The sequence below is a fragment of the Dromaius novaehollandiae genome, chromosome 13, assembly GCF_036370855.1.
Source record: "Dromaius novaehollandiae isolate bDroNov1 chromosome 13, bDroNov1.hap1, whole genome shotgun sequence".
NCBI classification, from domain to species: domain Eukaryota; kingdom Metazoa; phylum Chordata; class Aves; order Casuariiformes; family Dromaiidae; genus Dromaius; species Dromaius novaehollandiae.
Window position 1 is genome coordinate 25,130,909 of NC_088110.1, and position 21,925 is coordinate 25,152,833.

A 21,925-nucleotide genomic window follows, 5' to 3' on the forward strand; every position below is an offset into this window, starting at 1 on the left:
TGTATTGCTTAGAGGAAGCAGTAATTCCTTCAGCTGTTTGTAACAGTCATAAATCTGGTCCCTGCCTTGATAGCTTCAACTTGTTTTATAGCTTGTGACATGAATGCTTGTCAGGTGATTTGATACAGGACCTAGAAGGACTACTTTATAGCAGATGCACTGAGGAAAGCCATGGCTGTGGGACAGGGAAGGACAGCTGCCTACCCAGCCTGAGACAGAAGCGAAGTTGCTGTGAAGGTCAGCCGGAAAGCGGAGGTTTGTATCTGCACCCCACTCCGAATGGGGAGGTCCTGTAAGCCCCGGGGCCTGGCCCTGGAGGGGAGGCGCGTGGAGGGGGGCGCGCAGGCCTCGGACTCGTAACCTGGCACCCGCTTGCGCAGCTTTCCCTGGCGTGAGCCTGGCCTTCAGCGCCGCGTTTTGTTCTGCCCCTCAGTGTTTCACCGCAGGATTCAAAGCTGTTAACCTGGCAAGTGCAGCCAGCGGTTCGCCCCGCTCCCGCGGAGCTGAGCCGCGCCGCAGGGTTTCCCGTGTGGGCGGCCGACGCGCTCAGGCCCTGGAGCCGACAAGTGCTACCGCTCGGCTCCCTTCGGCTGAGAGGGGCTGGGAGACCCGCGGGCGGGCACAGCCTGCCGCTCTGCGGCCGGGGGAGGCCGGGGCGCCCGGCTGGGCCGAGAGGGGCGCCGCGCCCGCCGCCCGCCCGCCCTCCGGTCCCCATGGCGACCCGACGCTCCCCGTTCACCAAGCCGGTTCGGTCATCCCCGCCCCTTCCTCCCCGTGGCCAATCGCCGGCGAGCGTGGGCCGGCGCTGAGCTCTTATTGGGTAGTTCTTACGTTAATCAGCGCCTGTGGGGCCTTTCGGGTTAGGGAGGCTTTCCGCCCAGGGAGGCGGTTACACACGTGACACGGCTCCTACCCCGAGGGAGTGCTGATTGGTTATCCGGAGCGTGGGGGGTGGGGCCTTATGCCTCTCGCTCTAGGATTGGGCGGGAGCGCCGTCAATAGCGGAGACGAAGCGGGAGGCGGGCTCGGCGGGCTCGTTCGAACGGCGCGAGGCGGCGCGGCAGGTGCGCGCGGCGGTGGCGGGGCCGGGGCCGGGGCCGGGGCCGGGGCCGGGGCCGGGGCCGGGGCCGGGGCCGGGGCCGGGGGTGGCGGCGGCGGCGGCGGCGGCGGGGCCCGGGCGGTTTCCTCGGCCTGGCGGGGGTCGGCGCCGCGGCCGAGCCGCCCTGGAGCGTCCCGCGGCGGGTCGCGGCCTGGGCCGGACGAGCAGGCCCCGCTCTGGGGGGGGGGGTCCCTCCGGGCGCGAAGCCTCGCCGCTGCCCCGGGCGGCAGGGGCCTCCAGCGGGAGCGGCTTTGTGCGGGGCCCCGCTCCAGCCCTGCCGCTCCCCGGAGCTCCGCCAGACCCGCGGTTAGGCGGCCCGAGCGCGCGTCCTCCCCCGTGTAAGACAGCAGCAAACCGCCCCCAGCGCCTGCTGCTCACGGCGGCCTTGTTTGTCTGTAACGCGGCAGCCAAACGCGCCGCGCTCCAGGTGAGAGCTCGTCTGCGGTGCCGCCGGAGCCCAGTCCTTGTCTGTACTCTGCTGGAAATGCACCTGTGCAAACTTCGTGTGGCATCACCATCTCAAAGTGTTTCGTGAGTATTGTCTGGCCGTAAACCAGTAGCTCAACCCCGCTGGAAGCAGCTTGCACAGGAAGGCCGCTCCCTCGTCAGCTGATGTTTCAGAGAAGGTAAACACATTTCAGCCACTAGAGCTTATTTAAAAAGTTTATGCGATCTTTAAACAAAAAAATGTATTTCCCTGCATATATCTGCCAATGCATGTAAACCAATATCTTTTATAATTCAAAAGCCCCACCCCTGTGCCCTTCAGTGTTGCTGCCAGGAAGGATTAGGGCAAGTGAACATACCTAGCCTACTTCTCAAATCTGTTCTCAGGTATAAGAAAAAAACATTAATACATAATGACCCAGGAAAACCATTGATACTGTTGATAACAGATAATATAGCAGGTATTGTTGCACTTAGAGGCCCAGCTGGTGAAACTTGGGGCTGCTCTTTCTGGCAGCCTCCCTTTCTCCCCAATATCTGCCCTTCGTGGGAGCAGCGATAGGAAGCAGCTTTGGTGCAGTGAAGCAGAGGGATGGGGCGAGGAGGAGGCAGTGAGCTGCGAGCCTGATCCAGCATCTCTTTGCTTCTCCATTCATGCAGTCGCAGTAAGGGCTGAGCTCATGGACAAGATCTGCACTCTCTTACTGGCCCCTTGTCTTCCTCCTCTCTTCCGGGGGGTGGGGGAAGACCAGGTCCTCTCCTGAGCCCTTGCGAGAGCTGCCCACTGTGTCCCAACCTGAGATCAGGCCATGCTGTTCCTTTGCTCTGTCCATCACCATTTTGGGAAAGTGATGGTAGTTACTCCATTACACAATACCTTGGCAGGGAATAAAGAACCTGCACTTCCAGGGACCTGGGAAAATCTCGAACTAGCCAGATTGTTTAACAGGTTAATGCTTGGGGGAGAGGGTGGCGGGGGTGTTACATCTACCCAAGAAGTTTCCTAAATTATTTATAGGAAATAGTGGTTTGGCAGCCAGGACCTCTGGCAGAGGGCTGACAGGGAGGAAAAAAAATCTCGGTAAGCTGCTACCATTATCAATACAATATTAACTTTTGCTTCAAGCTGGTAATAACACTTTTTCTCCAGGCAGGCTCTGCAGCAAATATGTTAGGAACCATGATGTGGTTGGTTTTCTTACTGCAAAGTGGGATCGAAAGGACGTAGGCAGTTTCTAAGAAATGTCTGCCAAACCTGTTCTTAAGTCTTCAGGGCTGGATGTTTAAACTGGAATTCCAAACTTAAAAGCTGAAGCGCTAAATGGTGTGGGCTCCTGTTCATGTCAGTTCTATTTGACCTCCTTAACTCAAGACCTTTTTATGTCACTGAAGAGATCTAGAAATAAGGAGTTGCTTTTATTGAATCAAACTCTAGGAATAATGGTACTTATTGTTCAAGAAGCCAGATACACAATTCACTGATGTTCAGCTATATTCATTTTGCCTAGAAAATGCTCCTAGACCCACTGTGGACCATCATTGCATTTAACTGAATTGAAATGAGAAGAAAGGAATAAATCTTTAGCATTTGGTGGATCAAGGCTTAGTTGTACATATGCTTTTTTGACTTCTAAATGGAAAATATGATGCAATTTCATTTTTTAAATACTTGAGTTAAAGAATGAGAAGTTCAGTGCGCCTCTTTACAAGAGCGGCTGCCTAGGAGTTGTGTTCTAAAGTGCGAAAGGATGGACTTTGTGGTTTGATTCTTTGCGTGGGGGTGACGGTTACTCTATCCTGTTGCAATGCTTACTGCACCTAATTTAGAGTAGTTGAACAAGAAATTAGTTTTCATTGCGAAGTGTGGTATATACATTGATCTATATCTAGTAACAGTAAATGATCTGTTTCTAAAAAAAATTAACATGTACTTGAATGTGTTGAGTCGCTTGACCACAACAACTGAAAGAGCAGCTCTGAGCTCTCTGGTACCAGAGTGAGAAATCAGTCCCTATCAACTATGAAATGCAGGTAGCTTGCTTGAGAGAACACTTATTTTTCTGTTATATTGCTTTCCAGAAGTTACTCTAGTGTCTTTTACTTTATAAGTTATGTTGCTTAAAAATAATACACACATAAGAAATCCCAAAGTGAATGATTAGCTGTGCTTGTTTCAACCAGACAAGCGCAGCCAGAGAGGCAGAGGCTCAGTAACTGGCGTTCCTGTGCTCCTGCCCTGCTATCCCTGTTACGCTGCTGCGATCAGAGAGTATCAGTCTGTGTTATAGATCTATACTCCTGTGGCAGTCATCATCTTCACAGTTTACTTGAGATTTTGCAACCTGGCTCTTAATACATTTGCCAGCATGTGAAGCATTTCTTAGTTAACACAGCACAGTTAGGTTCATGCTAGCTGTGCATGTGCATCCCCTCATTTTAGCTGGTTAGAGCATATGTCTAATTCTGACCTGGTTTTGGTCTTAACTATGAGTTGAACCCTATAGTCAAGTCATGATATTTGACAGTGACCTGGTAATTCTCTGGGGAGACCTCTTTGTATTTGACTGCGTGTTTAATAATGAATGCAGGGCAGATATAAACACACTTGGCTTTGTGGTACTCTGAGATAATGGCATCTTATGTAGTGTAAGTTGTTTTGATTGACTTGAGTTTATGTATGTTTAAAGATTGTGTAAAAATTTAACTTTGGTTTTAAATTCTAGATGCGACTGCTGTGACAGAGCAGACTACAGCAGCTGTCTTGTAACTGGAAGTCATAGGGACAGCAGTCACTTCCCTGTTACAGAATGGAACAGATCAGAGACCAGATCAGAGACAAGTAGCCCCTTAAACTTAATTGTAATTACCTCCACTTCTGCTTTGTATTTTATGGCCTCAGATTTCTTTGGTCTCTAGTAATTTTTCCTTTTATTTATTTTTATTTTTTTTAATTTAAATTCTTGCCTTATGGTTTCATCAGGAGTTGTTTTTCCTTTTGCTTATACCAGCGGCTTAGGTGTGCTTTCCAAAGAGCTGAGAAGATCTTGATGTTATCCATAAGTATTTCAGAGAGTGAAATAAAGTTCTTTTGCTGCACCCATTGCTCAGCCAATACTGAGGACTATATTCCATAAACAGCCCACTACCCTCAGTGTGAAAACTCTTGAAGGTGGGTTCACAGAAATCATTCCCTCTTCTGTTGATATTTTTAACTAAGATAAGGCTATAAAGTGCTGCTGAATGCACCTAGAGAGTCCATGCTTGCCTTCTGTTCAAGCAGAGGAAATGCAATTGTGAAGGGTTGGTGTACTTGAAAAGAACTGGCTGATCTGTAGAAAGATTTTGCCCCGAGTCTGAGTGTTAGAAAAGGGCAGGTGTTTGGGTTTCTTCTGTTTCTAAAAACTAAAACATCATGTGCAATTCAACCACCTTTGATTCCTCAGCCAATGCTGATTTAAGGATAAGTATTATAACTGGTGAGGAAAACAAAGCAGAAGTGAGCATGTCCTTGGTGATAGAATCCAATTTTAGAAAGCCAGAATATTCATTTCATTTACAAAGAGACATTTCTTGTGGAAAATATGTGGGTTACAGTGAAAGTAACTCTGGTGGAAGTGATGATGAGTAGTTTGGTGTAATCTGTGGATCATTTCACTTGTGAGTATTAGGGTGAAGTGGAGCTGGGGGAAATGAAAGAAACTGTACCTTATTAGAAGCATAAAAACTAGTGACTGTATCTTGGCCAGTGTTCCCGTTTTTCCAGTAAGCTGTCTGCTGTACGGAGGTGTATAACCCTAATGGCTTGTTGTATGCCATTAAAAGGTATTGTACACTCATAAAAGAATGACATTTTGATCAATGCTGTTAAAAGAATTACTGTCTTGACACAGAAAAGCTTTCCTGCTGCAAGTTTAAAAATATGCCTTTAAAAGCTTTTTATTGAATACCTTTGCATCCCTCAGAAATGTGCCATTTTGGCACAGGGCTGCTCTGAAGTATTCCATGTTGTAACTTAAATGCAAGGCCCTCTGTTTACCATCAGAAGGGAACAAGGCCAGGCAGGTGTATTCACTTAACTACTGTCATGGGGACTAAAGAAAAAGCACCTTGAGCTACTTGTATGCAGTCTAAAAATAAGAACTCCCCATTTTTAAAGAATCCAAAAATCATTTGAAAGCTATTTGTTTTGTCTTGCCATTGATTCTTCCCTGTCCCTCCAGCTCTGTTTGACTGTCCCTTTGGACTTTGAAGCTGTATATTGATGTTGGGAGGGAGGAAGCAGGCAGGTGGTAGATAGGAAAACCACAAATGTCTTCACTGTAGCTGGATGCTGGCTCGTAGACAGGCTGGCTGTGTACAGTGAAACTTGTTTTGGAGGTTTCCTTGGTGGTTCTGTTGTGGTAATACTTTTTGTAGCAGAAATTTCCCCTTAGTGTTATTAACAGACCTTGTATGGGAGCTATTGTTTAATCACAACTGCTGAAGCAATGTTGTACCTGGTTTGACTGGGGCTAAAATTACAGCTGAACTGTTCAATATGGTTCAGCCGCATCTGCTGCTGACAAGTGATGTCATGTGGGGGCATTAGGAATCCCCTCTATGGGTCTGGCTGTTGTCGGGCGCTGAGCTCACATCTCTGTGCTGTTCTCAGAATTTGTAGCTGATTTAGTTATATCTGACCAGCTTCAACAGAAGTGTTAAAGCTCTAGTTTGGCAATTAGGGAACATGGGTGTAAATTCTCAGCTTTGTCATGGCTTTGTGTCCTCGAGCAGTTCATGTGTTCCTTGAGTCTTTGTTTCAGGTCTTCAGTTGTTCGGTTGCGTGTGATGTATTAAATACAGCTTTATTTAAAGATGAAGGGATTAGCTGAAAGAGCATAGCAGAGCTGTGATTTTTATGACATGAAGAGATCCTAGGCAGCTTTTCTGAGGCGAGCCCCCCTGGTCCTTTGCATATGTATGATCAGAGCAAGGACGTGGATGCTCTGGGTGCATTTGGTATACTTCATTTCCTGACATGGGGCTGTCAGCAGCCGGGTGGGATAGAAGTGTTATGTAGGCTCTATAATGGGTAAATGAGAACATAGCAGTAAGTGCATCAGATAGAAAAGTTGTAAAACTTAGCAGTGGAATTCTATTTCTCTGCAGCAGGGATAATGTTTAGCTGGGCCATACCAAAGTAGCTTCTAAGCATAGCTTTTTAAGATACAAGATTTCTTTCAGGAAAAGGAAATGTTAATACTCTCCATTATCTGGAAAGACAAGGTATAAAAGGAAGAAACATAACTGCTGCAGGAGTGCCTGAATGTATATTGTTGCCATATTGGGATGTTGCTCAGAGAGGTATGACTAGAGTTAAGATGCATACAATCATAATCGCTTCCTAATTACCTATCAGACATTTGAATTTTGTTCAATTTAATGTTCTGGAAAGATGTGAAAAGCCAAAAGGCTTCCTTAACTCTATCAACTAAACTTTTGGTAACTTTCTAGTCTGGTTTCTAGACCTGCTAAAGCTGAATGATGATGTGTAATTCCAAATTAGTCCTCTCCTCTCTGTGTTTCCTTATAATGGAGTAGGGGTAAGGTTAGTATGTGGAGAGCAGAGGCTGACACACGGCAGAGGACCCGGACATGGTACATGTTCAACAACTTGAGAAACTAATTACAAGATAGTAACAGTAGCTTGAAATGTATGAAAGGACACAAGAGTTTTCCTTCTTTGTTTATTGGCTCCTACAACATACAGCTTCCCACTAACAATTCCAGCTTGTTTTTCCATCTTGGCCCAAAGACTTCAGTAGTCTGCTTAAAAAAGAAAATATGCTGTATATGCTATTGGCAGTAGCTTATTAGAAGGTCACATGCTTATTTGCAAAGTCCTGCCTCCTTCCTGGAGAAGCTATACATCCATGCCTTCGGCTCAGCCATTCTGTATTCTTTCCTTTCCCTGTAGGGGCTGGGTCAGTCACTGACCCACATAAAAACAGTAAATTCTTTAATTGCGTGTTTCCTGTTTTTTTCAGAGATTTGAATTTGCATCCAGATACAGGAGGGAAATGGGGGAAGTAAAGGGAAGAGGTTGGGACCTCCCAAAGGAAACATATCCCTTTATTATTGTTTGTACTCACAAGAGGGGGGGAACGCGGGCAGGAAGCCTACCAGTCCCACGCTCTTCTCTATCCCCTACGCTGGCTGTTCTTCGACTCGCCGCAAAGGTCCTCGCTCACCTTCTGTATGGCACCTGACCCTTTCTGTCACCTGCTGTTGTCTGCTGTTTACCAGCTAAGCCTCACTTGTGTAATTTTAGCTTTAGAGGAAATTTGAAAGTTTGAAAGTAAAATTATCTCCATAGTCCTGTTTACCCACAGTATGTCCCTGAAGCCTGCTTTCAAATGTTTTTCTGCAATGACCTTTCAGAAAACCTGCTTCTCAGGATAGGCTTCCAATGTGTAAGTGTGGCTTAGACATATTTTCTTACATTTAGCTATATTAAAAACTGTGATCTTTGCTTGACTCTTGCTTACCAGGCGAACTAGAGCATTTTCTATCACTGATCCTTGTTTTTATCGCTCTGTAATCTCTAAATTTGTTCAGTAATCATCTTACGCTTTCTTACAGGGCAGAGACAAAAATACTCAATAATAAAGGATCAAGCTCTTGAAGGTGGTATAAAAGAACCCATTCTCTTTTGTGCTGATATTTTTAATTGATGGAGGCTGGAAACATTGATGTAGTGTTTGGCCTCATCTACTGTTAAATTTTGAGGCCTATCAGTCTCTAACCTGCTGGGTGTGTGTCATCTTGATTTTGAGTTTCTTAATCAAAATGTCATTTTGCATCATGCAACCGCTTTACAGAAATCTGCTATATCTCTACTATTAGTTTGCAACAAACTTTTAATTAAGATCAAGCTAGTCCAGAAATATATTTTTTCAATCTCTATCATTAATGTTGTATTACCCCCTTTAATTCTTTCTAATTAGAGTCCTATACTGGGCATTCTGTTACTTTGAGATCAGTGTTGGACAGACCAGATTAGTTACTCAAGTCACGTCATCTACTTCTTAAAAAAAAATACTGTTACTGTTTCTCTCTGTACTCTCAAATATCTTGTGTTTTCCAAGGCATACTAAAAATGAGCATTAATGGTGCAAACGGCTCTTCAGACGAGCTCTTTTCTTCTAATCACCATGGAAATCAAAACCTAGATCTTAACTCTTTCCCATTTGACCTAGTTCAAGCTACTCGCTTAATTTATAAATGTCCTAGCAGAGTCATATGACTTCCTGTGGGACTTCAGCTTGCATTAATCCGTTATCAGTATGATGTTTCCTAGAGTCCCTCTATTTAACAGGCCAAATCGACAGCATTAAATGGTTGATTTTGACCTTGAAGGCCTTGTCACTGTTTTTGGCATCTGTGGCTAGATGAATGAAGATGGGATAAAAGCCAAGGATAAAAATCTCTTTGGGTTATTATTTTAGGTGGACTATACTGGTTTATATTTGATTGATATTTTGAAGTTAATTTTTGCAGCTATGAAATACAGAAATTCAGCAAACTTTTACAGTTAAACCAAATCTATAGAAATTGATCGGGCAAGTAAAGTGCTATAATCAACCCATCTAGCATAGAGGCTAACTGTTTGATGCCTATATCTAAATCATATTGTTCTTAAATGTCAAACTGATTGAGTTGCTTTAAGGAAACTGGGAGTAAATCTTTGGGCAATAGAGGAAGATATTCCATTTTTTTGTGTAATGATTTTCAAAATCAGTGAAAGCAATCATTAAAGGTTGTATGTTACAATATAAGAGGAATAAAGGGTGTCAAGGAGTAAAATGATGTCCCTTCATGGAAATATTTATGAAAAGATTGTATCTGAACTGGAAAATAAGATGGGTGATTGATACCTGTTGAATGTCTCTTGGGAATAAACAGATGACTAAAATCAGTAAGGTGACTAGGAAGGTGTGGGTTTTGTTACTTGAGTCTTGAGGATCACCTTTAAATCCGGGAAGCTCTTGCAGTTTTTTTATATTGTGTTAAAAATATTGGGAAGGAGTAAATCAACCAGTAATTTGAAGTAAGGTTTACTTTTTTTTTTTTTTTTAAAGTCTACAGTTTTGGCTGCGGTAAAGGTATACTTTCTTGTTATGGGCCTTGCCTGAGGAATAGTATGCATGTGGATGTTTTAGTGAATCACATTGAAAAATGATCTAGTTTGTTATACTTTCCTTATATTTCTAGAAGTGCATTGTTTGAATTGTGAGATGTTTTCTTAGTAGCTCTAGCGTTTGGGCTATAGGGGTTTCAGATCTTTCAGAGGAAAGAAGATAGCTTCAAATTCAGTTCAGAGTCAGATATTTGTTTTATTAGTGGAAATTTGTCTCCTGTGTTTTCCCCATTCTAGCTAACCTTTTCTTGTCATCTAAGAAATTAATTTCTTTGTTGGAATCATTGCAAGTAAACTTGATAGCAGGAGTGCTGTTATTGAGGCAGCTTACACAGTGATTTGCTAAGTACAGCCTCTTCATATAATGTGAAGCAGAAGTCGATTTATTGACCACTACTGGGATTTCAGGAATCTGTTGAACTACCTGGCTTTTTTCTCCTTCTCTCATAAAATTCACTATTGAATGCCTTTTCTTTGGCATCCTCTTGGAAAGGATTCTTTGATGTGCAGTTGTACAATAAGAGCAAACGATCATTCTGTTTGTTACATGTTCCTGTACTAGAGAGTCGTGCTTTAGTAGTGTATATGGGGTCATTTAAGGTAGTTTTTGCGACATCAGACTATTAAAGGCCTTTCTTAAAAGTACTTTCTTATACAAAGAGGAAACTTAGGACTGTCACTTATCTAGACTGAAAATACTGGCTGTCTGGTCATGCTGGCAGCCCTTTCCACTTGAGCATATTGAAATTAGAACAAAACGTTATTGAAAAAGTCAATTTTATTGTGAGCATAATATTACTTACGTTGCAATATCTCTCTCCTGTGAACTATAATCTCCTACTTTTCTGGAATCCTAATGAAATTAGTGTGTAATCTGATTAGATTATGCTATTTGCTGTGTATTCATCATGCTTCATTGTAATCTTCTGCAAAATTTTTCTCCTCCAAAGGAAGGTGAATGGGAAGAAAAATGAGTTGGGCTCTGACTGGTAATCTGTGAGAATGTTGTTTTAAAAATTGAACCCACATGAACTGTACAAAGTGAGTTACTGATTCACAGAGATGAATAGGGAGGTGCTTTCTGCCAAGTCCTTTTGTGTTGCTTTAAAGTTTAGACTAATCTCTAGAGGGTATTTGGGGGGTGAGGGCAGCTGTTTGTTTGGTTAACAGACATTCATGGAGGAAATCCTCATCTTACTTCTAGTTTATCTGCTGAATTTTTGACAACTCTGCCTAGCCACTATTGCATATAGAATACTATAGTGACTTGATGTACCCAGGGACGGTGATTCAAATGTTTATGGTATAAGGTAGTAAAGGCCTGGACACTAGGCATATTTCTATTGTGTGAGACGCATAACTTGCTGTGTGATGTCTGACCACAGCAAAATTCTACCTGGAACTGAGAGGTCTGGTATTAAAATGTCTGGACTACTATTATGTGTATTAAAAGAGAGGAGGAAACCTAATGCAAAAGAGGAAAAATGATTAGAATAGGTTAGGTTACTGCATGCAGACTAAGGGGGAAGGCATTGTGTTAGAATTCTGATACTGCATCCATAACTGCAATATCTTCCAACCAAATGCTTGAGTGGGACAAGTCCATCTAGTTATCTGTTGTGGTTTTTGTGATTATTTATGTGGAAATCTAATTTATGGAACTGGCAGCATTAGTATTTTCCAAACTCCCCCATTATGCTTTCCTTAGTCTTGTATTTCTTAATATTTCTGATTTACTTCACTGCTGTATTGTGACAGATTCTCAGCTGATTTGACTAGTCCCAGAGTTTTTTTGCTGTCAGCTGCAGAGACTGGCAAGACTCAAATGGATGCTGAAAGTTTGCTGCTCAGAAAGATGCTTCTGCCATGTTGAATGGTGTGATTATCATGCACACGGCAAGCTTATTGCTATTGCCAAAACATTTTTTTTCCCTTTATCTAGATGGAAGATTGACTCTCTGAAGATGAAAAGCTGGGACATCAATCTGCCTTCCCAACTCAGCTTCACTTTCAATATTGAACTTCTGCCTGTGTGCTGAGCTGTTCTAGTCAGAGCCCCAAACTCAGTGTTTTTAGCAAATGCTTTGTCAGAGAGCTGTCCTCTTCAGAGAGACTGAAATGAGTAATAGTCTTTCAACGCTATTGGCAAGTGGCTTTCATGGTCCATGGCGGATCTAATGAACTACAGCTGCCTGAAAATCCTGCTTTCGATTCTCTGAAAGGACTTCTGAAGTCTTGACTTTGAATCAGACTTTGTTAGGATTTTTTTTTTCTTTTTGAGAAGCAGACGGGAAAGTACTCTTGTGAAATTTCTTCATAATCTGATCACAAATTTCAAATCTAGTAGTTTTGCATAGGAAAAGTTATGAAGCTGACACATTACAGACGTGCTTTTAAAGGGAAATACGGTAAAACATGGGCATTTACTGAAGAAAGCATATGTATAAGTAAGTTTCCACACTTTCAGTGAAGGCACCCCAAGAGCAGAGACTTGATACCTGCTTTTTGTATCAGGTGCAATAGCTCAGGTGGAGGTGCCATTTTTTTTCCTCTTGGAAGCTGGTACATGTGCAAACAGGAGATACATTTCTGTTCGGCAGGAAGGCAGTACATGTGGCTGTATCTTCAAAGTCTCAGTATATAACTGGGCCAGATTTTCAAAGAATTCTTGCAAACAACATTAATCTAGCATGCTCAGTTAATATGAAAATTTGGCTATCCTATGAGTGTCTTAATGAGAGCTAGATTTTTTTTCTTTTTGAGAAGCTGGCCGAGAATTTGAATGCTTTTTCATATTACTTGATGTAAAGGTATTTCTTATTCTGTGTGAAAGAGGGGGCAGGAAACAATTTGATACACCTACCCATAAACTTTTTTAGGCAAATCAAATTTTTTTGCTCTTTACATCTTTCTCTGTATTTCTGTTTGCTCAGCCTGCCAGTTGAAAAGTTTCCTTTGCAAGTTTAGAAGATAAATTATGACTGCCTGTGGCTTATGATACAGTAAGTTATATATGTTACACTTTCAGTTTATTTTTAGAATACATAATCATAGCCTCATTAAACTGAGATTAGACTGGCATGGAGTTCTGCAAACACTAGTAAATGCTGATCCTTATAGTCCTGTTAAAGAACAGTGTTTCTATGCTTTCTCCCATTTTTGCTTGTTTTTCAGTTTCATTTCTACTTTCCATTTTGTTGCTGCTTTACAAAACTCTTCTTACTCACTTCTCCTTATCTTCTCATTTAAGGACACTAGTTTGGGCTAACTGTTGTCTTTTCACCTTGGAACTGAAATAAGTTTTGAGAGAGCAGGGTCAGATACTAGCAGCAACTGAGCACTGAAGCAGGTTGCCCAGAGAGGTTGTGGGGTCTCCATCCTTGGAGATATCCAAAAGCCATCTGGACATGGTGCTGGGCAGCCTGCTCTAGCTGACCCTGCTTGAGCCGAGGAGTTGGACCGGGTCATCTCCAGAGGTCCCTGCCAACCTCAGCTATTCTGTGAATATTCTCAAGACACTGCTGCTTCAGCCAGTGACTGTGGGTGTTGCAAACTGAAATAGGAAAAAAAAATTGGCGTGCTACTAAGAGGTAACCTTAGTTCCTTGGAGAGGGAATTTGGATGTGAAAATGCTAGCAAAATTAAATCATTAGAAATGAGGAGTCTCACTTGTACAGTGCAGGAAAAAAAACTGTCTTGCTTTCTTGATATTCCTGTTTGTAGTGTTTTTTACATGTACGTTATTAAATAATATGTAATAGCACCTCTGGGTAACTCAATAAACCCATAGTAAATGGCTAGTGTTAGTGACTTTCCGACTGAGCAAGGAAAAGCTGTAGAGTGACTGAATGCATCTGCAGTTTGGAAGGAGCAATTCTCATTCAGCTTGATAGCTACTGGGACATTCCAGATGCAAGTCTAAAGAAGCTACCAAATATAGCTCTTGGATACTGTGTTTTGATTTTAATTTCCAAAGGTTTGAAGTATTGTGTGGCCAGTAAGTTTCTTGGGTTTGTTTGTTACCAAATTCTGTGAAGAATTTTTCCTTTTATCTAGTTAGAATTTCCTTGTCTGTAACTTTTTTCTGTTGCCTTTTGTCCTTTCTCTGAGCAGCTCTGAAGTCTGGCTCACTCTTCCGTGTAATTGTCCATTAGGTAGCTGAAGACAACGGCTAGATTGCCCCTTAGCCTTCTCTTCAGGCTGAACAGAGCCGGTTCTCTCAGCCTCTCCTTGCATATTGCCTTTCTTTAAAGCTGTGAAACCAGGGCAGCAGGGGCCTGACAGTGGCAGGATGCTGGAGGCATGCCAGCTGGTGCTGCTGGCAGGAGAGAAGGGAGGAAATGCTGATAAGAATAACCTGAGATTTGAGAACCTCCAATTTTTTTGATTTATGGGCAGGAGTAAGGGAAGGGAACTGCAGATGTAACTGAGCAGTCTCCTTTAATTTTTCTCCCTCTCCCTTCTGTTCCCTGTAGACTTCATCTTCCTCCATCATGGGATGAGGCAGTCTCGCTGGGCTCTTTTCTAGCAGTCCTGCTGATGAATGGCTCAAGGATTTCTACCAGAAGCATTAGATGCTACCTTGTAGACTGTATGTCTCTTGTTCTGCTGCTTACTTGGAAGTGGAAACACAAGGTTTTATACTATCCTTAAAAATGGAGCATTTTGCCTTTAGAAAACTGATGCTAAGCATTCCATAGTTGCTGGTGAAATTAGCTTGTCAAACAGAGATGGATATTAGTTCACATCATTAAACCTCTCAAACTGGTCAGTGCAAGCCCTAGCTTTGGATTGCAGGGCTGATGTGGAAGTGTTTGACTTCTGGTATGTCTTTGCATTAGGAATGTTTGTGTCATGCTTTTACTGTTTTCTGGGTAAACTTTATAATGCTCATGAATCTCAGATACATGGTCTTACCTTTCTGATTTCCCATCTGAAAAGACATTTGTTTCTTGTCCTCCCTCCCCTCTCTTCTCAATCATCTTTTGTCTGCCAAACAGTCATCCAAAGAGGAAGCTGAGCTCAAAGATGGTGAGTGAGCAAGAGATCATACAATGCATCTTTGTGGCTCAGACACCACAATGCAGCTTCTCCACTCTGTCTTTAATTAAACTTGGGTTTTTCTGTTGTTGTAGCTGGAAGCAGTGTGCTGACACAACTCACTCTTGTATAGAACAGATTAAAATGTCAATGTTTTAATGTTCTCATCTGTGGGAAAAAGAAAATAGTTGGGTGTTTTATTTATAACTTAAAAAGACTGTACTATGGAGAGGGATTACTTGTGCGAGATGGAAAAATCACTTCAACAATTAAAGATACAGAGTCCCATTTAATATTAGGCATCTATAAAGGACTGAAAGGATGAAGTGGCTTGAGGAAAGAGGTAATACTGAGACAAAGCTATTAAAATAAATTACTGTATTTCTTATCATTCATTATGTTCTGTTTTCATTGCATTTGTGGCTTTGTGTACATGCATACATCCCATGAGTTAATGTAACAAACAAGTGAATGTATGATGAGGAGTGAGAAGAATTAAGGTACCTGAAAAGAATGATCAAAAGTCAGTATTGTCCTTGATGCTGCGGCCCATTTCTGGAGGAGGAAGCTATATCTATTTCTTGGAGAAATGTTCATATGAGAATAAAATTACAAATTCCATTCATGTTTTGTGCAAATTTGCTTCCTCAGCAGTTTGGGGAATGATGATGAAATTGATTTGTAGGTGTAGACTATAACCCTACTGTGCAGGAGATACCTAAGGTGCTTCTGGGATAGCAGTTATAGAATATGATATGTAGAAATATGAGCTCAAGCCCTTGGAACAGTGCGGCTCTGTTAGCTTGGCTTTGGACTGGGCCGTTAGCCCTACATATCAGAAGCCTTAAATTTATTGCCACAATGAATCTGCTTTGTGAATTAATGAGAGCTTCAGTTTTCAGGCTTATTAGTTGAGCCCATTTCAATATCTCAAAATATTCTCTCTGATAAGAGAGAACAAAAGGTAAATACGGAAGATACTAGGGATTGTTCCTAAAGGCGTGTAACCATACTATCTCAATGATCTGTTTATCCTTTTTACCTACAGAAGTGACGAATTTATTGTAGGGTAACCAGGTAAGTGTAGAATGTTGCTTGCTGGACTGGGGTTAAGTTGACAGCTGTAACTGCCTACTTTGGAAAAATGCTGCTTTTCTTCAGAAAGTGCCTTCCAGACCTTATTTAGAGATTTGCTTAATTTGGGCTGTCCTCTGGGTTAACATCTGTGGAATCTGTATTTTTCTGGCAGTTGTCTCCCTTGCATGTAAATTACAGATGTTCACCAATGCCCTTTTGGGTTGCCTCGTAAGAGAAAAAAGAAACAATCCATTTTAAATAAGGAAATAAAAAGAGCTTCCACTGAACACTTACGCTAAAAGAGGAGTGCTGCTTTTACAGTGTCTTTCCTTTACTTTTTTTAACCATCTCCTACAGCCTTGCTGCTGTGGGATCAATTTGTTGGCAAGGGTTATTCAAACATTAGCAGAATGCATGTTCTGACTGTTCTTGTTGGGCTTGGGTGTTGAAGCCAACAATAACAGCTCTGGTGTGGGAACTGGTGCTGGGTATTTGAGTCAAACTGTTCTTGGTGGTCTGTGTTTTACTACAGTAAAAAAATGTGAGGGGTTTCTTTTCCCATAGCGTTCATTTGTGTTCCGTTCATTTATTGTTTATAGAACCACAGTGTCTGTGGACAGTTGAAATAAATACTTTGAATGACTTCTGTGGCTTTCCTCACTTTCAGCCCTTCATATATGTGCTTTTTGTTGGTCTTGGTCTGCCTCCCCAGTATGGCTGGATTTCTCCTCCTTCCAATTGTTGTCATAGGTACCGTTTTCCCAAGGTGAAACCTGACTGTGGGGACATTTGCTAGAACAAATAAGCTTCAAGAGCAAATAAAAGTATCTCTGGAATGGCTCCGAAGCATGGGGTGTACGGCCTTTCAGACTGAGCTGTGTCCAGGCCAATAACATCAGGAAGATGCTGCAATCTGAGCCTGGTTCTCCCATCACAGAAATCAGACTCTGCTTTTCCAGGAAAATCTTGGGCTATTGAAGCATTTAGTGCTGTGCTTTGTAATACCAGTTCAAGTATTCAGTAACCACCACAAATTCCTCACTGGTTGTGCTTTGTTGCTTAAGTGGAAGTCCAGAATGCAGAGATACTTGTGGGAGCTGAATGGTTTGAAGCTTTCTGTAATTTTTCCTGTTACCCTCAGGGCACTCTGAAAAAATTAGTTCTTTGTAGTGTCTTTGGGATATGATGCAGTCCCTGATCAAACCTTTTGTATTAAATAAAAGGTATGATAAGCCTAAAAGCATTGCATTTGGTATTTAAAATCTCTAGAGACCAATCCCAGTATGAATCTATCTGGGCTAATTTACCGAACTATTTAGTTTCTTCTCCTGAATAACAACCATTCCACCCCCAGCATTTTGAAGTTAGTTTTGTCTCTGTGGCTGCCAGGAATAACTTTACTTTGCATGGATAATTAACTGGATTGAGTAACAGAGGGGAAAAAAAACATTTTATTTCCACACTGTGGTAATAATAAATCTGTTACTACTTTTGGCTCTCCATGTTATTACCATAGTTGGGTATGTCTTAATGAGGAAGTGGCTTCCTTTTTCTAAGTTCAAATACCAGCCAGGAGCCTGCCTCTTGAACATGGGTGTGGGTGTGCGAGAGTAGAAGAGCAGAGAGGGTGTTTTTAACTAAGCAGTCATTCCTGCACACAAATAACTGGGTTAGTTATTTATTATTTATTTTTACTGCAAGCTATAAATTTCCAATCTTTCTGTGACAAGGTAAAGTTTGGGATTTCTGATCATATCAGAATCAAAGCTTTGCTGAGATGGAAATCTTTGAAACCAAATAATCTTTTATTTCTTTTTTTTAAAGAAATTATTGAAAATAGGCTTAATATTGGGTTGCTCAGGAATTCCAAACCTCACCCTTTGGTTTGGAGATGACTGGAGTATCCCACTCCAGTGTTTCTTCCAAAATGCACAAGATGAATGATGGATGGGGCCTGCTGTGCATGCCGCAGGGACTCTCCCTTGAGAGAAGGAAAGACCTGAGGCTTAGTTCTGAAGCTGTTGTACCCATGAGCTACTCATAACTTTCCTTTCTCATGAGAACTTATCTGATATTGTCTTGGCCTCTTGCAGAGTACTTCTCCTTTTCTCATTTATTTTCATCGCCTGTTTCTTGCCTTGTGTTATGGTGCCTTGTCTCCCATTAGCCTACGAGAGGATGAGCTTGCTTTCCTTTTAGCCAGTTCACACTCAAACAGCTGCAGAGAAGAGGTTTGGGAGGGCGGCAGGTGAGATGCTGTCCCTAAAACCAGAGAAAGGCAATCCCTCCTTCTGATGACCTGAGAAAAGAAACATCTGTTTATGGTGAGGTAGGTCCATCTCATCAGCTTTACATCTGGTGTGTGAAAGGCTGATCTGAGCAGAGCATGGGAGGATGCTTTAGGAGGCCGGGACTCCTGGCACTGAGACATCCTGTGTGATCTTGGGTGCTTCCTCGTGCCCTTTTCTGTAAACTGGGGCTGATAATTTTGCCATATCTGACTTTTTGCGATTAATGTATTTAACTTCTGTATACATTTGTCGTTCTTTTGTGAAGTGGTAATGAACAGCAGTTTTTCCTAGTTGCCCCTCACCTGATTGCTCTCATCATTGTGGTACTGAGCCTTAAAGATCCTTGAAAAGGGAAAGTGACGTGGCCTAAGTATCTGTTTGAGGAAGTTTTGGCACAAAGGACAACGCAATGGAAAGCGAAAAGCACTTGGGGAAGAAATGTACAAACTGCTTTGGTAGTGAAAATGAGAGAGGCTGCTCATCTTTGTTTATGCCTACTAGCATTTCCTTCTACCAGTCTAGTCCATATCCTACTGCTTAATTCCTTCTGCGCCTAATCCATTTCTGCTCTTTCTTTTCCATCCTCCTTTCCCTCTGTAAACCTTCTTACTCTAACCACTGGCCTGTCTGCTCCTGCAAAATTTGAAATGTAAAAATGAAGTCAGCATTATTTAATACTGTTAAATAAGTGTGTTTTTTAAGGATGGTGTGCAGAGGGGGGTAAGCATGCATAACTATAGAATTAGAGTTGCAAAAGTTTGAAGGTAGTCAAATCAACCACTGAATTTACAAATGACAAAAAGCTGTTCAAGAAAAGCATTAAAACAATTTTTGGTGGAAAGTGCTCTTTGCCAAACATAACTTCATTTTATTGAATCATGCAAATGTTGGGAAAAAATTATGGCAGGAAAAGAAAAACTTATAGAAATCATCAATGCCCATGTTATGTTTTTGAAAGAAGTTTTTTTTACTTGGTTTTGAAGCACCTTTGTTTAAATAGTTACATAACAGCCAAGGTTAATTTCAGTTATCAAAAGGCAGTTTGCTTTTTTCCATAGTTTCCTTTATCTTTTTGTTTTTTTTTTTTTTTGTGGCTTGAAATTTAAAACTATTTGCAGTTTTCCTCAAAAAGGGATAATTTCTTAGCACAACATTGAGCTTATTGGTACAATCTTAATTCATTCCATCATATACACTATGGTATGGTTTCAACTAAATTGTTACAAGGGGGTTGTGATAGAGCCAGGGATAAAACATGTTTTTTTCAGGGTCCTAGTCTAGTATTCTATAATGCTTCATACATTAAGAAAGAAGATTTTCCCAGTGTGGTAAACCGGATGAAATGGAAGTCTTGTACAAGTGTCACATATATGACAAAAGTAAATTGGGGTAGAGTAGGCAACCTTGGAGTTTCTGAAGTTCAAATGTTTGATTTTGCAACCTTATTGACCTCTTAATGTGGATTGCTGCTTGTTTTTCAGGGTAAAATCAAATTCAAGGTTTTATTATCCACCCTTTCTCCTCTTTCCTCCCCTCCCTTCCCCCCCCCCCCCACACTGTTTTTAGCCCTTTGAGGGTCATTACTAGGATTTTAACCTAGGCCTCTTATGATTAAGTTTGTACATATGACTAAATGCATAAATAAACGTTATCTTCTGTTCAGAGCAGCCACGATAGGATAAAGATGAAGAAAAGAATGTAAAATACTTTTCAACTGTTTTAAATAGCTACTGTTATAAAACTGGAAGATGTGGGGAACCGAGATTAATTTCTTCTCTCTGTGGTGAGCAAAGGTAGTGTTGTCTGGTGACCGAAGGATAGGGCAGTAAAGTGCATGGATGTAGCATAAGAGCCTACAGATCTGTATCGTTAAATAAGTCTTCTGCTTGCTGCATTGTATCTGGGTTCTGATACAGGTCACATCAAATGTAATTTTGCCTAAATAGCGCTTGCTGAAGTGATTCCTGTGTAAGAGGTGAAGGATGTCTGAAGTGCACCAAGCAATGAGTGTCAGTCAGTGGAAAGTCCTGTTTCCTCTCCCAGCTGGAGCATGATATTGTGATGCCAGAAATGCCTAAAATTGACAAAGCTGGTGTCGATGATGGAAAAGTTAGCAGCATAAGCTTGCTGTTACCAACTCGGTTATTTATGCTTTGGTATGCCTAAAACCTTTATCTGCTTTCCATAAACAGGCAAAAATAAGAACAAATATGAAATTGATGTGACATACTGCAAGTCTAAGAACTATTTTCAAGCTATGTCCTAGGCATCCATGGAAGGAAGAGATAGTCTGTACTGTAGCTTTAATTATCTGCTTTAGAACTTGTGTTAGGAGGAGAAAGTATCAAGGAATACTGTGAACACTGAAGGTAAGTAATTGCATCTGTCTTGAATATAATGCCTATTATTCATAGGAGTTGAAAATCAAAAAAACAAATTTGGTATAAGGAGATGTAAATCATGGAAGCGGCATTCTTTTTGGATTAAGAAAGCAAACAGGGAACTCAATTTAAAATGGGGGCGTGCATGAGGAAATAGAATTTGCTAAAGAAAGATGAGAATGGCTGGAGCAGCCTGGGATGGACAGGGCACGCTTTGTCACTTCTGGACAGCTTTAAACACTTGTGGTCCGAATTGGTCACATGGAAGACAGTGCATATGTGGGCTTGATCCACAGCTGTTTTCGCTAGCAAAACACACAAGGGATTCTAAAAGGCATTGAAGATGGATTTTTTTAAGCATAATATATGCAATTATAAGTTATTCTTAATCTTGTTTCTAGCTCTGTAATTGGAAATCTGACCTTCATGTCTCACTGTATAAATCTGTATTTTGTTTTTAACAGCTAAGCTATCTCTTATTGAAAATAAGTCCAGATAGTGACAAATTTGGGATAGTTTCTTCTTTGAGATAATAAATCTGTAGATACCCTAATGATAAACTAGCATCCTGAGGTATGTGGGACTCGGGGCTTGCAAAGTGGCTCATGTTAAGCTGCAAGATCAGTCTAAATACTGACACTATTAAATGAAGGATTGGTCAACACAAATCAGCCGCCCCCCCCCCCCCTTTCTGCATGCGATAGGCATCGCAGAAACTCCTCCCAGCTCTGGTTAGTCCCTTCAAGTGTCACAGCATTTCAGTTTGCTTTGTGGGTACTGGAAGACTTCCAGGCTACAGCTTGCAGGCTAGTTCCGTATCCTCTCATCAGTGGGGACGACGTGCGTCTGGTTTTATGGGAAGTTTCTGGCAGTTTCAGACATGTGGAATGGATGTACTGTTAGCTCTAGCTGATCACCTCCCAGCGATGGGAGAAGATAAATCAAAGACTGCGTGTTTAACTTCACGGGTCTTCTGCAGATTGATGGATAGTTTTGTTGCATCTACACTACTTGTAGTAGATGGAGTTTTCCCTCAATCTCTTACTCATTAAAGAGAGTAGTTTGAGGCACTTAGTCATTTGGTCTGGGACCTCTTTTTTTTATGCAGCATTGCTCCTTTATCACTGCATCTGTTAGTGTTTTATACATGCTAATAGTATTCAGCTTTGCCTCTTTGTTGTGAGCTGCCTGGTGAAATGGAAGTGTTTACTTGGTAACTGTGTGAGAACTAGACAAGCCTGGGATAATGCTGATAAATTGGAAGAAGCTTATACTAGGATTTCTGAGGAAGCAGGACAAGCTGCTTGTAACATAAGTTCCTAATTTATTTTTGTTTTTATTCAGCTTCTGGGTACTCTAACAACTATGGCATGTGTGCTGGTTTCCCATCTGCTCAAAATGAGACAAATGG

The 21,925-nt window shown here is 41.8% G+C and overlaps 1 protein-coding gene across 10 annotated transcripts in view; it reads left to right on the plus strand.

The window, feature by feature from the left end:
- The first annotated feature begins 991 nt into the window (after positions 1 to 991).
- The window catches only part of LOC112985566 (uncharacterized), a 120,219-nt gene continuing 99,285 nt past the window's right edge, over positions 992 to 21,925 (plus strand). For all 10 annotated transcript variants that reach the window (XR_010391497.1, XR_010391499.1, XR_010391496.1 and 7 more), the window contains exons 1-2: positions 992 to 1,064; positions 1,507 to 1,725. The gene's annotated coding sequence lies outside the window, so the exon portion shown is untranslated. The remainder of the gene's footprint in view (positions 1,065 to 1,506; positions 1,726 to 21,925) is intronic.